General features: G+C 31.3%; 1 protein-coding gene across 2 annotated transcripts in view; it reads right to left on the reverse strand.

Annotated features, from left to right (window-relative positions):
* Tsp (Thrombospondin) overlaps positions 1-17,203 on the reverse strand; it is a 60,984-nt gene that overhangs the window by 40,582 nt on the left and 3,199 nt on the right. Inside the window, exon 1 of one of the 2 annotated variants that reach the window (XM_088243167.1) lies at positions 6,080-6,220. The exons of the other annotated variant lie outside the window; for it this stretch is intronic. The gene's annotated coding sequence lies outside the window, so the exon portion shown is untranslated. Of the gene's footprint in view, positions 1-6,079; positions 6,221-17,203 lie in introns of those variants that run through there. 2 annotated transcript variants of the gene reach the window in all.

Below are 17,203 nucleotides of genomic sequence, written 5' to 3' on the forward strand. Positions count from 1 at the left end.
AGTCCAAAAACCTCATACGCACATAAAACCGAAGGCGACTAAACTACTCATAAATGAGTAGGTTTACGTTTTGACCCATTAGTAGTTTCTTTGTAGACGTCGCCCAGTACGCAACTCCTGATTTGAATTCAACTATGCCGTGTTGTGTAGAAATACTGCTAGGATCTTTAAGAAACAGGATGGGATCAAATTTCATGTGTAATTAGCAAATGAATGTGTAAACAGCAAATGCATTACTTAAAAAAATAATTATTTTTCCATCTGCCAGATTGATGAAAAAAAACAAAATGCACATTTCGTTAGTGTTTCCAGGGTAGTAAATTGTTTTACCCTACTTTGCTCATCTAATAAGAGAACTAATGAAAATTGGACCTCGGATTAAACAACTCTGTGGTGGACATTTGACCGACATTATCTTTAAAACATCAAATATTATTTAACATGATAAAAAAATATCCGTTTTATGTAAAATAAAATTTGTTTTATATTTTAAGTTCAAAGTTCATTAATTTAATTACTCTTATTAAATGACCCTTTATTTATATACTCTGTTGTGTCAATCAATATTTCCGCGTGCACAATAAAATTTTAGAGAAATTAACAGTTTGCTTTTTTTTACCTTACATTATATCCTGTTATAATTATATTTTTTCCCACCGTGTAACATTATGCGGCGACTTCACGAATGCGCGCGGCGAAAGTAAGGCATGGTGGAGGGATTTTTGGACACAGTCCTATGTATTCAAATATGGTTCTACGCTTCTTTTGGACTATTCTTAATTCTATGGGTAATAGTATCTCTTGTCAAACTAATGATATAGATAGGTGCGAAGGTTTTCACGGTCTCTGTTATCAATATGTTTCTTTTTTGGGTGATACCGTGTGTGTTGGATTTGTTCCGACGTCGTCTACACTTTTGCACTTTTTGCACAGCTGGTAAATCACATGAAAACACGGGACCGGCACACAACGCGTGGTTATATAATCACGTGTTTACACGGCTCCGGGATACAAAGTGTTAATGATAGTTTTTTTTTACTTTTGTATTTTGTAACGTTGAACTTGTCAGTTCACACATATATCGGTTAGAACGTATTTTGACATCATAGATATTTAAATCCTAATATTATTGAGCTTAAATTACAAATCGTCAGTTCACAATAAAAGTTCCATCTACCTTCTGTAGCAATAGCAAGTTTAGCATCATTCTCCTTGAGATAAGAGCGTAGGCGAATGGGTACCAGATTTTGTACAAACGACTTTTGATTTCGTTTGAATACGTAATTAGACTGAAGTTATGTCGTCCTATTATAATAAAATCTACAACAACTGTCGATAAATCCAAATAAGAAAAGTCCTTCGATACTGGATATAGTTCGCGGTGTAATGGGCAGAATAAGAAAAACCTTTGAAAATTGACGAAGGAAAATCACAATTCTTGAAGATATACTTAGGCGAATAAATAAGTTTAAAAAAACTATTTAAATTTGTTGCAACAGAGAGCGAAAACATTTTTGAGAAGGGAATATAGAAGTCTAGGCATTTACAGGGCTTATGACCTGTCATTGGTTGGTTTATGTGGCGACTTTACACACTGTAACATAAAATATTCTGCCTATTTTTAAACTGTATTAAAAACTTTTTAAATATGTTGATTTTTGTGAAGTAAGAGCTGAAACCTTTATTATGTAGGTGAGATTCATCCGACTGAACCATCCGGTCATAAGCCCTGGAAATGCCTAGACTTTATTTTATTTTTTATTTGATTTATTTGGATAACCAATAGCTATAATTATCTTATATATATATAACAAATAAGCCAATTATAGGTTTTCACAAGTAGCATCACTGTAAGTTAAAAAAGATTCTCGAACATAAAATGAAAAGTAATTTAATGTGAATTCAAAAGAAAAGAAAAAATACTACGAATTATTTCGAAAGAAAACGCCGTAGGTCATTAACATTATTTGCAAATAAATCAATGTTAAATGATTTATTTATTACATTAAAATTATTAGACTTTCATATTCCATTCTCAAAAATGTTTTTCCTCTATGTTGCAACAAATTTAAATCTAAATAAATTCAACGTAAAGAAAAGTGCACAAACTTGATTGAAATTTGAAGGAAAGTACGCGCTTAATTTAAATATAAAGAGAAATAGAAACTTTATTTGAATTTATTTATTATATATATACGGCCTAAGCCAATTACAACAGTTACATGAAGAAACATCAATACAAGAAACTGAACAAAAAGAACATAAAACTATTTAGCAAAGACAAACAAGGGCAAAACAATAATAGTATACAGTATATTAAAAAAAACGAAAGATGAAAAACTTTGAGCCAAACCATGCCAATCCAACTTCATCCCACACTGTTTAGTCGCGAAGAGATCTAAGAAAAGCCGGAAGATCTATCCCAAAAAATTCCAAGTCGTTTGATGAATTGACTAATCTACACATGAATTGAAATATATTAACTAAAAGCTTGATTTGAACAGAGAAAAACTCTCATTGTAAAATACAATTTTGAAGATATGTCGATTATTAATTTAATAACTAGGTATGCAGTTTTTTTTTTAATGATTAAAAAACACGAATATTATGGGTGTTGGTATAATATTTTATTATTCGTAGTGCTAACGATAGAAGACTTTTTAAATGAAATTAATTGAGATTGGTTTCGCTCCATTTCCTGGTGACTAAGTATCTATGTATGTAAGCTAGGTAGGTACTGTACAATATTGAACGAAACGTAAGGTCTTGTCGACAGATATTTCAAAAGACACAAAAAATCTTCGAAAGAGGAATATTAAAGACTTGTTAATTTATAATACCCATGACCTGTTAAGCTAGGGTTTCCTAGGACAGCGGTGCCCGTATCTTAACGGCCGTAGTGAACGGTGATGGGGTGGACAGCCGTCGTAACGGTGACTAGAGATTAGTTTCTTAGGAAAACGGTGTTGTTAAATGTTATCAACACCGTTTTCCTAGGAAACCACTGGTACCTGAAGCGAAAGACTGATCACCTTACCTTACTGTAACAAAAATGATCAAGATACGCTGCGATTGGTGCACCAATGCAGTGCCCTATGCACCATTAGGTGCGGAAAGGGAATGACGGCAATGACGATGATATGTATGTGTGAATATGTATATATATATATATGTATGTATGTGTATGTATGTTTATGAATGCATTGCAAGTGCCTAGACTTAACACGGATTTTCTGGCGAGTCGGGGCATGTTCAAAGGCATGGGTCGTTCCTGATTGTGTTACTATACACTGTGTCTCTGTCCCTGATAAATGTAAATACAAAGTTACTAAAAAATAAAAAAATAAAAATATGTTATGCAGTGTGTCGATCAGTTTTGGAATATGGTATAATTGGATGGGGATGTGCAAATGACACACTGTTCAAACAAGTAATCATTGCACAACAAAAAATATTCTTAAAGTCCCTGCCAGAACAAGCTCCCTCGATATATACGAAAAACATAATGTAATGACTATAAAACAAATTTATGCAAAAGTTATACTTATGTACGCATAAAAAAAATATTCAGTACCTCCCATGACACCAAACTCAATTGCTAGAGTTACTAGACATTCCACTCCGATGCTGGAAAAGCAATCGAAAATAAACACAACTTTCGGTGAAATTTAATGAAAGTCTACTTCTCGATCAAAGAAGCTACTTCCATTGTCCATAAGGACAATTAGTAAATACTATCACTATAAAATCGTTATTAAGATATTGAACATGAAAGTGGGATTTGCACGGATTGATGAGTGGATCAGGCCAAAGAGGTAGAAAAGCGTTATATTTATATTTACATATTACAACAGAGATGAAGAACATTCAAGAGAAAGTAATATAGAAGTCTAGGCATCTACAGGGCTTATGACCTGTCAATGGCTGGTTTAAGTGGCCACTTTACACACTGTGTGACATTCACCATTCTACCTTTATTTGAACATCTATATTCCTTCAATTCTTTCATCTGTTGATGTTTGTGAAGTTAAAGAGCTGAAACATTTATTTATGCGGGTGAGATTCATCTAATTGAATTATTTCACCTGCATACTAGGCAACGCCTGAAAATGTTATTTTTTTCAATTTCTATACTTCTTCATGAACCAGGTAATTTATCAACAATATTTTGAGTTTGTCCAAGTTTTTGTAGACAAGAACTGGATTCAACTCCCTAGGGAGCTGTTTATATTAACATATTACAACAGAGATGAAGAACATTCAAGAGAAGGTAATATAGAATGTTACACAGTGTGTAAAGTGGCCATTTAAACCAGCCATTGACAGGTCATAAGCCCTGTAGATGCCTAGACTTCTATATTACCTTCTCTTGAATGTTCTTCATCTCTGTTGTAATATGTTAATATAAACAGCTCCCCAGGGAGTTGAATCCAATTCTTGTCTACAAAAATTTGAACAAACTCAAAATGTCATTATATTTATAGTTTTTAATTTTTTTTTATTTTTTATTAATAAATTTCATAAAAAGTACACGTTTTTGTAAAATTCTAAACATATCTACTTTTACACATCTAGTAAATGTTATCACTGTAACTCTCCAAAAAAAGAGACTAACTCTTGTGCTTGGACTGACACTGTTTTAGTTGTTTATTTATAAGAGTTTATATAATTTTAAACACGAGTACATGAAAAAGAAAAAGAAAAACATAGGATATATAAAGAAAAAACATAAAACAATAATACATTCATACTAATTAAAATTTAATGTTGTTTTTACACGAGTTCAAAAAATTTCTTTAGATTAACTTTAAATTTATTTATTGCTATATTATTTTCAATAGCTTTTTGTTCATTAGGAAGATTATTATAATTTTTTACACCTTTGAAGACAAAGCTATTTTGACCATGACTTGTATGGAATTTAGGAATTTTAATATTATGTTGGTATCTGAGTGACTTATTCATTTCAAATTCTTTTATTTTTCTTTTTTGTATATTTGTATAATAGAATTTATTTTATAAAGAGTGTCTACTGTATGAACCTTAAATATTTTATAAAGACTTTCCGTATTGAATGTTGAGGGTTTCTTTGTTAGTTAGTTTTACGTGTTTTTATTATGTTTGATATGTATTTGAGATTATGATTCAATTATGTTTAAAAAGAATGTTTAAAATGATATAAAATGTCTTCCTCGGCACGGGACACCCCAGTGAGGGAAACATTATATTTAATCAACTTCCGGCAGCCATAAAGAACTCCATAAGTGCCAATGTATTTAAGAAAATTGTTTGCAAATGGTTGCTGCACATCGATAGGAACGAGGTTGACAATTTTCTTAAATATCGAGATTAGCAATTAGCAAAAATTGACAAATCTGCTGTCCTTTCATACTTTTACTTTTATTTGCTTTTTATATATCTTGACATTTTTATGTTTTTTCATTATGTATTTTTGTATTATTTAATTTATTACTCACTCTTATTTGGCATATTATTTATTACTCCCATTTCTTACTATAGTATAGAGTGAATTTCTAAAATAACATATCTCAATTATTATTACAATTTTGTTTTTATATATAAATATATTGTTTTTCTATTGATTCCAATGATACTATTATTTAGTTTTTTTTCAACACTAGTTTATTTTACTATTATTTTGTTGATTTCAATGATACTATTATTTTTTATATTTGATTATGTATGAATCTAAATTTGTATAATTTATATTTTAATATTTATATCTGATTATCTTTTTTCCATTGTATTCTTTGGAATTTCATTATTTATTACTTATACCTTGTTTTTCTGGATTGTTTATTCTATTGCATTACATGTCATTATAATTTAATCTTATTAATTTTACAATGTATTTTTTATTGTTAATTATTATGGATTGACACGGGCAAAGCTTTAAAAGCCTTAATAAGTTCATTAATATTTCAACGAGTGTAATTTTCAATGAATAAATAAACGTAAAATATAGAATACATAGACTGTAAAAAAAATATATAAAAAAAGTAGAACAAACTTTTTTTAACGTAATAATCATAAAGAAAAGAAACTTTTGTAAACTTACCAAAAAAACTGGTTAAACTTTAAGTTAATAAAAAAATATAATTAAGCACTAATTATGGTCATATAATAATTTGTTTTCGTTGGTCGTTCGAGGAGTGAGCACGCGTTTCGGTGGTCAGCCGCTGACTGTTTACCACACAACTGTCGCGGGACTACTAAAATAAGGTGTCTCTAAAATGAACTGATTCACTATACAGAATTATGCGGTATAGGATAAACCAGGAGTCTCCAAATCGAGGCCCGCGAGCCAAGTTGGCTAAGCGAGAAAAACTAAGAATGTGTTCAAATGCATTTTCTAATATTTTCTCAGTACAATTCTTTTAGTAATCGTTATCATTAAAGTTGAACTCTGTTTATCGAAGTCGAGCCATCCGGATTGCCAAATATCCGAATCGTTATCAGGAAATAAAAAATAAAGGAGATGTTATATAGTCTGATTCGCTTGGCGCGTAATTATAATGTATTTTTCAACAGCATAGATATATTTAACTGCAGTACACACATTTTAAAAATAAGAATTAAAATATTAGTGTTATCAAAAACATTTTTCACTTTGTGGTTTGACATTTTACACTTATATGCTCATAAATTTGTATAAACCACTTTCATTTAGAGTTATACTTCTTCATTCTTCATTTTATCTTCTTTCTCTCTCTTTCTTTCATTTTTCTGTCTATTCATATTATATTTTATAGTATAAATAGCAACGCGAGTAATTATAAGTTAGTTTAATTCCTGACGATGAGGTAGTAACCTCGAAACCGGTCGAAGTATAACTCTAAATTAAAGTGGTTTATACAAATTTATAAACATATAAGTGAAATAATTAAAAAGCTATTAATTGAAAAAGGTTCTGTTCCTTTATGTTTACATTATAAATTTAAGATGTTTCTATTCACTCATATCAAACACACACTCACCCTGTCCATAAACCCACCCTCACACCCATATACACTCACACACATATTCACATACCTACCAAAATCACACTCTACTCACTTACCCATGCATTCTCACACACAAAAACTCGCACACATGCACTTTAACATGTATTAATATTTAACTGAACTGGATTTTTATAATTGTATTTATGTGGAAAACCAATTTGGCTTTATTTTATGTTTTTTTTATAATGTTGTGTATTTTTTTTGTATCACTGTTGTTTTTCTGAATAAACAAATAAAAAAATTAATGAAAAGAGGCGCCGCTTGTAAACGAGTTTCTTCGTCAAAGCAATTGGGAAGTTTTTTTTTATTGTTTTGATTCTTTATTTTTAAAGTTTTTATGTTTCGTATTATCAGCGCTATGATTTTTAAAGTTTTGTATTTTTGAATTTATTTTTAAATTTAATTATTTCACTTTTTGTACATAATGTTATTTGTACATTGGCTGTTATTGCCAAATGGCAATTCCTTCCAACCAACCGATAAAATAATAGTTTTATTTTTATAATTCAAGTTACAGAACATATTCAAAAGAAAATAAAGAGTAAAAAGCTAAAGATATATAAAAATAGAAATAAACGTATTTGTTTATAAATTACCTTAAATCAAAACTATTACTCAATGGGAAAAAGGAAAAAAAGAGAAAAAAATTACTTCGCGTGTGACGTCTCAGGTTCTTTTTTCCTTCTTCTCGATGAGTTCTGCTGGTTCGTCAGTTAACTTATCGTAAACCGGAAACCTATCACAACTCTCTTATCATTGGTTGATTCGGAAGATCTAGTCATGAAAAGTAGTTCGTTTTTATTAAAATATTTTTTACTATTTTTTTCGTACTTTTCAAGAAACTACGCCGAAAAATTTAATGCTCTAATTTTTACAGCGCGTATTTTTTTTTTTATATCCAATTTCCCGCAGGGCTGAACTTCGTAATTGGACATGTTTCAGTAATTGGACATTCTTAACCTAATGTTAAAAAAAAAATGCAATGAGTTCATTTTAAGAAAAAACACACATTTTTTAAAATATTTTATGGTGGTTTACGTTTACTTATTTTTGGCCATTAGATTTAGAGTGTCCAATTACCATAGGACCCACCCTACATAGTTTTATTCCAAGTTTATATATTTTTAACCAGGTTTAGTCGTGACTGACATGACACGACCGACACGACAGACCAGTCTGGCGATGTCGGTTACGACGAAACCCGATCACTGGTAAAAATTATAAATAAAAGTGGGATAAAACTAAATACGTATTTTTATTATGATGTATTAAAGTAAAGCTCGCAAATTAATAATAATTGGGGTTTCGAAATTCATTATATTATCTAAAAGTCTGTTCATGATTACAAGAATTTCCAAATTAACAAACTAGCCGCGTGATATCCGACGGATAATAGCCTATTTTACACATATCATCTTAACCGTGCACGGTAAAATTACTGTGGATTGACATTTCATCGCGTTGGGGAAATAAGTTTCTTTGTAGATTCATAATTTTTTTGAGACACGAAAGTTTGAAATGAAGACATTATTTTATCTGATATTTTTTATTAAGATTGTCTTAATAAACTAAATAAAAATTAATGATTTATTTCGTTTTTCTTTAAAATTATGATGCAGATTGAACTGATATTTAAATATGAATATAGTACAAATTCAATGTCAAAAAACGTAATTTGTTAGATAGAACCTTGTTTCCCCAACACGACGATTTACTATTTTCGTTTGTCCTTATTTAAATGTTATAATATTATGGTCTCTGAGATGGTTTGATCACGCAGAACGAATGGGCGACGAAAGAATGATAAAACAAGTATATATGGCGAAAATGAATGGTAACGTGAGACGAGGACGACCAAGGAAGACGTGGCATGATCAGATAAACCAAAATCTTAAGTCTGGTCATGTCAAAAGCAGACAGAACCGAAAGGCATGTATGACAAGATGTATGAATGTGGAAGAAGCTAGGAATGTATGCCAAGATAGACGTGTGTGGTGGTAGTAGTAGTAGTAGTAGTAATAATATTAATATTTTTCACATAATAAATCAATAAAACAACTTTGTTTTTAACCACTAATTTGTATTTTTCACCGACCGGTTTCAAAGCAAACAAGCTTCTTTGTCAAGGTTTACGTAACTATAGTTATTATAATGAATAACCACAAAGTTAGTGCTTCAAATATAAACTTTATATTAATATTTTTCGTTTTTATTTTATGAAACTCCACAATTAATGATTTTAATAAAAACGCCTTAATGAGTCACCAATACACATTATGATACATAGTTAAAGAGGAAGAGCCTAAAACTTGTAATCACAGAATGGATAAGATCCACCTCTCTCGGTAGACTGTTCGACAGACCTATCATTCTCTCCACAGGCATCAACAACGGTAAATTTGTCCTGCATTCTGAAAGAACAAATTCTGTGTTGCCTAGTTCTTAAATGGTTGCTCGGTACATATGTATGATAAAATGCGCTCCGCTTATCCGCTCGGACACGAAAAATACGTCCACTATAAAAAGTTATAAGACCCCTGGGACAATACAGTACATACACGGTTCCCTACAGTTTACAGTAGCTACAGTATAGTACTGGACAAAATGGTCAGTATCAAGAGTATAGTAGAGCAACATTGATCGTCGTCCAGAATCCGGACCTGTCCGGTACTGAAATAACCTTATAGAGTTGCTAACTGTACATGTCTTAATAATTATAACAGCTTTTTTTTGTCCATGTCAAGTGTGTTGTAAGTGCGTTGCGTAAAAATCAGAATCACAAAATTCTTCGATGTACAAAGAAATAACTCGAAAGAATTTGAAGGATGAAAATAATGGGGCTTGAAAAAAGTTAACACCAACTTTGCGGTTTTCCGTCTTAAATAACATAAAAATTACCAATTACACTATAGTCCCGTTTGACCGAATCTCGTTTAACCGAATTTCCGGATCAACCGAATCACGGAAATATTTTTTGTATTATTTATTTATTTGTTCAAAAATTCAAGTAAAAAGAATTAGTTTTTGGCGGACTTATAGCTAAAAGCAATATCTTCCAGACAACAAACAGACTGGTCAAAAATTTGTACTAAAACACGAAAATATATATCAGAAGATACATACCTGAAAAAAATCCCAATTAATTTAAAACAGCACCCTTTTTTTGATAGGGAGATAAGACTTGCACATATAAACTTAAATAAAAGTACATTAGGTGAGAAATGTGGAATCAGATAATGAGTTTGGACGGAGAGAGACAGAGGAACCAAGGAAAGGAAAGGAAAGGAATAAAAAATATATTTTAAAAAACAATAAACTATAGGGAGGTCAGGATTCTAAGGATATGTAGTAATGCTTTAGGCGTTTCTTAAAGGTGGCTAGAGAAGGCGCATTTTTTATATGAAGAGGTAGCTCATTCCAAAGTCTAGCACCTTGAAGGAATAGTTGAAAAATGATAAGCTATGTCGAAGAATGGAAAGAGTTCTCTCCCGAGAAGACAAGCGAAAGACCATGATCAGAAAGTTAAATAAAATTCTCAGCAAGGTATTTTGGAGCGCAAGGGTTGTGAAGAATATTATAAAGAAGTCAGAGGGATTGAAAGTTTATGCGCTGATAAAAACGATGCCACTCGAGTTCGGAGCAAAAGGGAGATACATGGTCATACTTTTTGAGATTGAAAATAAAGCGGATGCTTTGATTCTGCAAACGCTCCAGACCATCTATGAGTTCCGTATTGGTGTCAAGATAGCAAATATTAGCACAGTACAGAGAAGACAATAGAATAGATCGGGACAGACTTTTTTGGTTGTGGTTGGAAGAAAATTTTGAAGTCTTTTCAGTGAACGGGGGGCGTATTACCATATTCTATACTGCTTTCGTACAGTAAGCGTCGCGGAAAAGAAAGGGCCAAACCATTCAGAAGCAACTAGGATATTTAAAGACCTCATGGTGTACCTTGAACAACAAGAGGGAATATCTCCCGCTGAGCTGCTTCTCATTAAACGCCTTATGTCGCGCCCGCCACAGACCTCCCACTATGGCCATGTGTGGCGTTTTTCATACGTTTTCGTGAGTTTGAAATTTCGCGCCCGCTGTCGCTACCGCCCTAGGCCTCTACCCTGGCCACAGCCTTAGAGATAGAGCTGCAAAAAAACGTTCTTCTCATATGCAGCAAAAGAAAATTTATTTATTTATTTTATTTATTTATCTACTTTATTTATTTATTTTATTTATTTATTTATTTTATTTATTTATTCATTCAAAATTACAAAATTAAATATTTATGAACTTATTAAGGCTTTTGAGGCTATGCCCGTGTCAAGCCACAATACATAACAATAAAAATACATAGTAAAATTAGTTAGATCAAATTATAATGACATAGAATCACAATCTAGAAAAAAAGGTAAATGTAATAAATAATCAAACTCCAAAGAATACAATGCAAAAAAGATATTCAGAAATAATTTTGAAAATATAAATTATACAAATTAAGAATTACATATAATCAAATATACAAAATAGTGGTATCATTAAAATCAACAAAATAATAGTAAAATATAGTAGTATTAAAAAAAAATAACACAAAATAAGAGCATGATTTAAATCAACAGAAAAAGAATATAAATATATAAAAGCAAAATTGAAATGATAATTGAGTTATGTTTTCTAGAAATTCACTCAATTATAGTAAGAAATATAAAGAATAGGAGCAATAAATCATATGCCAAATAACAGTACGTACTAAATTAAATTATACAAAAATACATAATAAGAAAAACATAAAAATTATCAATATATATAAAAAGCAAATAAAAGTAAAAGAGTATGGAAGGAAAGCAGATTTGTAAATTTTTGCTAATTTCGTACTTTAAAAAAAAAAAAACAATAAACTAAAATATCACATTTCTTACTTCATCATGCGGGAATGTTTTTAGAAATTCCGTAATTTTATTTATTTATTTTATTTAAACACTTTATATACATATACAGATTACTTGCATATGCATAATGGCGGGCATATTGCTTTAAGGCAATGTTTTCCAACCCAAACCGTTCAATTTGAGAAAATCAGTGGTACATGAACATATTCCCTTCTACAGGACTCATATTGACCATATTGAGTCTGTACAACACCGTTTTCTAAGAAAAGTGGCATGGTTGCTCGGATTGCAAAGGGGTAATTATTTCTATTTTTTAATAGAGCAATCTCTTAATCTGTCTTCATTGGAGAAACGTAGAACTGAAATGAACCTTACATGCATTTAAAAAATACTTAATGCCATAATGTCCCATCTCTGTTTAAATCAATTTCTTTTCATGTTCCCAACCATGTCACCAGAAGTCAAAATCTGCTATTTATTAAATCTTCTAAGAGCAACTTTTGTTTTTGTGCCCCAATGTCCAGAATGTGTAGATTAGTCAATTCGTCACACGAATTGGAATTCTTTGGGATAGAACTTCCGGCTTTGCGTAGATCTCTCTGCGACTAAAACAGTGTGGGATGAAGTTGGATTGGCATGGTTTAGCTCGAAGTCTTATGTCTTTCGTTTTTATGAATATATTGTATACCATTATTGTATTGCCCTTGTTTGTCTTTGCTACATACGAGTAGTTTTATGTTCTTTTTGTGCAGTTTCTTGTATACATATTTCTTCATGTAACTGTTGTAATTGGCTTAGGCCGTATATTTAATAAATAAATAAATATTGTTGGTAAATTAAGAATTTAATTATAGAACAAAATATTATTATTCATTCTATGCAGCACATTTTCGCTATGTACATATTTTACGGTTTAACCGGATTTTCGTTTAATCGAATCCTCATCGGTCCCATCAAATTCGGTTAAACGGGACTGTTGGGTACTTGTTATTTGGTAAGATTTAAAATGATTAGTGTTAGTTTATTGTTAAGACCTGACAAATGAATAGTCATGTTCTGAAACCGGTCGGCAGATTGAATGATTTTTTTGGTTATTACGCAAAGAAAACATTGAGTAATATAGATGATATATTAATTAGTTAATATAATCAACAAAATCAAGAAAGGGACGCCGCGATGGTTTGGAAACGTAGAGCGAATGAACAGCGAAAGAACGGCTAAAAAGATTAACGACGCAATTTTAATAAACCGAGAAAGACATGGCGTGACCAAATCCAACAAATACTAAGACTAAAATATGGATATCATCTTGAAAATACATTATTATCTTTATATATATAATTCCTCTGTACGCGTGATGTCACTGAACTTCTTCTAAACGGCTTAATCGATTTACGTGCGGTTTTCAGAGAAATATAGATCTTTGCGCAGTGCGTGTTAGTAGATATTAAAATCTTTAATCCAATATGTAAAAAAGTAGTAAGGAGCATAAATGTTTTATTCATTGATCTATTAGGGTTGCATTCAAGGAGAATGGATTTCCAAAAAAAATGGAAAGATGTTGGTTTTTAGTGTAAAAAAAGTTTGTTTTTGAATGTTTAGAAACAGCATTTGTTTTTTGTGGATCTCAATCAGATTCTTTCCTTATTATTTCTGCCCATTTTTTTTAACTGGATTTTTGGTAATACTTATATAATATTATGTTCAATACATTAAAAAAAAATCTTATTCCTACATAAGTACACCTCTTCGTTGTTGAGAAGACCGGAGTTTGACGTTTGAAAAAAGAATGCCACATTTGAAAAAATATAAATGTTTTGGAATTCAACCATAAACAAGTACCTAGGTACCTACTTGAATTCAGTATTTGAATATAAACCATTTGTAGTTTTGGAATTAAATCACAAACAAGTACCTAGTTACCTACTTATCAATGAAAAGTCTTTTGCCAGCGTTCGGGCAGGACAACGTCTGACGGGTCCGCTAGTATATTATAATAATCGTTTCCCTCAGCAACCAGTGGTGCATAGAGCACTGAAACGACACTCCAATCGGATCGTATCTAAATCATTTTTGTTACGTGGGAGGTAAGGATTACATTTTTTTTATTTCAGGTGCCAGTCTAGAAACATTAGAACACTGCAGTGTTGAACCACATTTTGAAAACTAATATTTCACGGTAATCCTGCCAGGAATCGAACAAAGGATCTCAAGAATGGTAGGCGAACGCACCAACCACTACACAACGAGGCGGTCTTATGTCTATTCGATTTCCCTTTTTAGGATTTTACCTTTTTTTAAATTTTTGATTAAATTTTATATGTTCAAATATTTAGACAAAAATTAATAAAATCTAGATCGCACTAAACTTTACTAATAATAAATACAAGTTTATCGGCGCGTTTCTAATAAAAATAACAAGAAATTATCATAGAAAAACAAATAAACACAAAAATAAAACTGTAAGTACTAAATTTACACTTTTAAGTTTTGATTTTAGATGAGGGAGGCCTTTGATCGTCTGCTTATTCGCTTGAAACTGGTAGAGCTCTTTATCTCGGCAGGTAGCTTGGTACCTGAAAGCATCAGCATTTATTCGCCCGGACACAACTAAAGGTCGGGTTCATTGCAATTGGTTTGCCAACGCAGTGCCGTATGCACAACTATGTGCGGAAATGGAAAATAAGCTTTTCCTGGAGATCAAAAATAGTAGAAACTCGAAGTTCGGTTGCTAAAGGGACATTACTATGAGTTAGCTGGGTATAAATAGAATCCTTCGCCGGGGACCTTACTACGCAAGATAATTCAAGTGACAAATAAAAATAACGCTTTAAGAGGAAATGTGGTGGAAGAGAAATTTGACGAATAGGCATTCGAACATAGTTTTTTGGTCACTTTTTTTATTATTATTAAATCATACTTTTTGTTGTACCTTAGGAGTTACAATGCGTGACCTTCTTTGCAGTAGATACTTTAATTTAGACCTCCGAATGCGCATTGCTCGATGTTACGTCTTCTCAGTACTTTTTTACGGCGTCGAAACGTGGACACTAACCCAAAACACTTCAAAAAAGATCGAAGCCTTTGTAACGCGGTGCTACAGGAGGATATTAAAAATCTCGAGTGGATAGAGTCCGAAACGATGATGTTCTCCGACGGATGGAAAAAGACAAAGAGGCACTAAAGACCACAAAGAAAAGAAAACCTGAGTACTTTGGGCATGTGATGAGAGGCGAAAAATATAAAATTTTACAAGTCATTCTACAGGGAAGGATTGAAGGAAGACGCAGTGGAGGTAGAAAGCGCATATCTTGGCTCAAGAACTTGCGCGACTGGTTCCATTGCAGCACTCAGTCCTTGTTCAGAGCAGCTGCCAACAAAGTAAGAATCGCAACGATGATTTCCAACCTCCATCGGGGAGAGCAACCATAAGAAGGAAGAAGGAGTTACAACATTATTTTCACCGCAGCACTGCGATGGCAAGAAACAGAAATGGAACTTACTTTCTGGATAAACATACAGCCAGCTTTTTTAACCCCGCTTCATGCCATTTTTATAAATACAATCTTACGTATACTAAATTCTAATTTTAATTTCTTTGCTTTTTCTGTTTTTTTATTTATTTGTTTAATTCTTTATTTGGATAACCAACAGCTATATTTATCTTAAATATAAAAAAAAAAAAATACAAATTAGCCAATTACAGGTTTTCACAAGTAACATCACAGTAAGTAAAAAAATATGCTCAAACATAAAATGAGCAGTAATCTAATGAAAATCAAAAAGAAAAGAAAACAACCTACAAATTATTTCGAGAGATTCGCAATGTTTAATGATTTTGATAATACATTAAAATTATTAAAAGTTCGCCATAAATACGAATTTTGCCTATAATTAGATGAAACAAGAGGAATGTGAAGAAGAAGGTTATTCCTCAGTACTTTGGAAGGAACATTAATAGACAGTTAGCAAAGTAGTTCAGGACAGTCAATTGAACCAGAGGCAATTTTTAATCGATAAATTATATCAGCTGTTTCACGACGTTTTTGTGGCGGTGATAAGTTATGCTTTTTACATATTTTAATATATTAATCGGGTTTAAACTCAAGTTTCAACCGGAAACACATGTAGGTACTTAACGATTTTTTTTGAATATTTTCGATGCGTGATTGATTGAATTTACTAGTTTAATCGCCTGGTGTTAAAATGCCCGTTGGACGTAAATAAACAAAGAAAGACAAAAGTTATCATTTGACGAGTTGGTTATATTTTTGTCACCTGAATCCATAATAAGGACCCTAACCACAATATCGCGTCGGCGTCGTGTACGACGAATTTCCACGATAGTAATGTATCATTTCCGGGGAACTATAATATAATTCTGTCCTATGTCATATTTCCAAAGAAAGTAACCCGAGAATCGAAAGGAGTCATAATATTATTCGAATATTCATTATTCACTCGCTATTCATTATTAAATTTTAAAATATCCCTAACAAGCGTTGATTTACAGTTTTAAAAGAAACAAATAATATTAAATTGAAATCATTACAGGCAATTTGTGTTTTGAAGAAAATTGATGAATATCAAAACTTTCTGAGGGATTTTTTTAAATACTCTCAGACGGATTTAAAAAAATCGATATTGGTGCAAAAGGTATTTTTGACTTATTTATATTTCCTCAAGAGGTATTATCGAAAAATCATTGTTTGCTCAAAATATATTTTCTACATTAAGATAAAGCCTCTAAAGGTATTTTCGACAAATCAATATTTCCTTAAAATGTATTTTCGACGTATTGATATTTTCGCAACATGTATTTTTGATATGGATATTTCCTTACGAGGTATTTTCGACGTATTGAAATTTCCACAAAATGTATTTTTGACACGGATATTTCCTTAAAATGTAATTTCGACATATTGATATTTCCGCAACATGTATTTTTGATATGGATATTTCCTTAAGAGGTATTTTCGACGTATTGAAATTTCCACAAAATGTATTTTTGACACGGATATTTCCTTAAAAGGTATTTTCGACATATTGATATTTCCACAAAATGTATTTTTGGGATACCGATATTTACTCAAAATTTATTTTTGACATACCGATATTCCCTCAAAAGGTATTTTCGAAATATCATCATTTGCTCAAAACACTTATGACACGTTTTATTCTTAAGTTATTTTCGAAGTATCATTATTTTTTCTACATTCCTTTATAATAATTTTCTATGCATAAATATGTCCTTAAAAATGCCCATTGTGCGTATATATAAAAAAAGAAATATTT

This window comes from Micrasema longulum, unplaced genomic scaffold (assembly GCF_059751315.1).
Source record: "Micrasema longulum isolate JH-2025_06_02 unplaced genomic scaffold, ASM5975131v1 h1tg000020l, whole genome shotgun sequence".
Taxonomy (NCBI): domain Eukaryota; kingdom Metazoa; phylum Arthropoda; class Insecta; order Trichoptera; family Brachycentridae; genus Micrasema; species Micrasema longulum.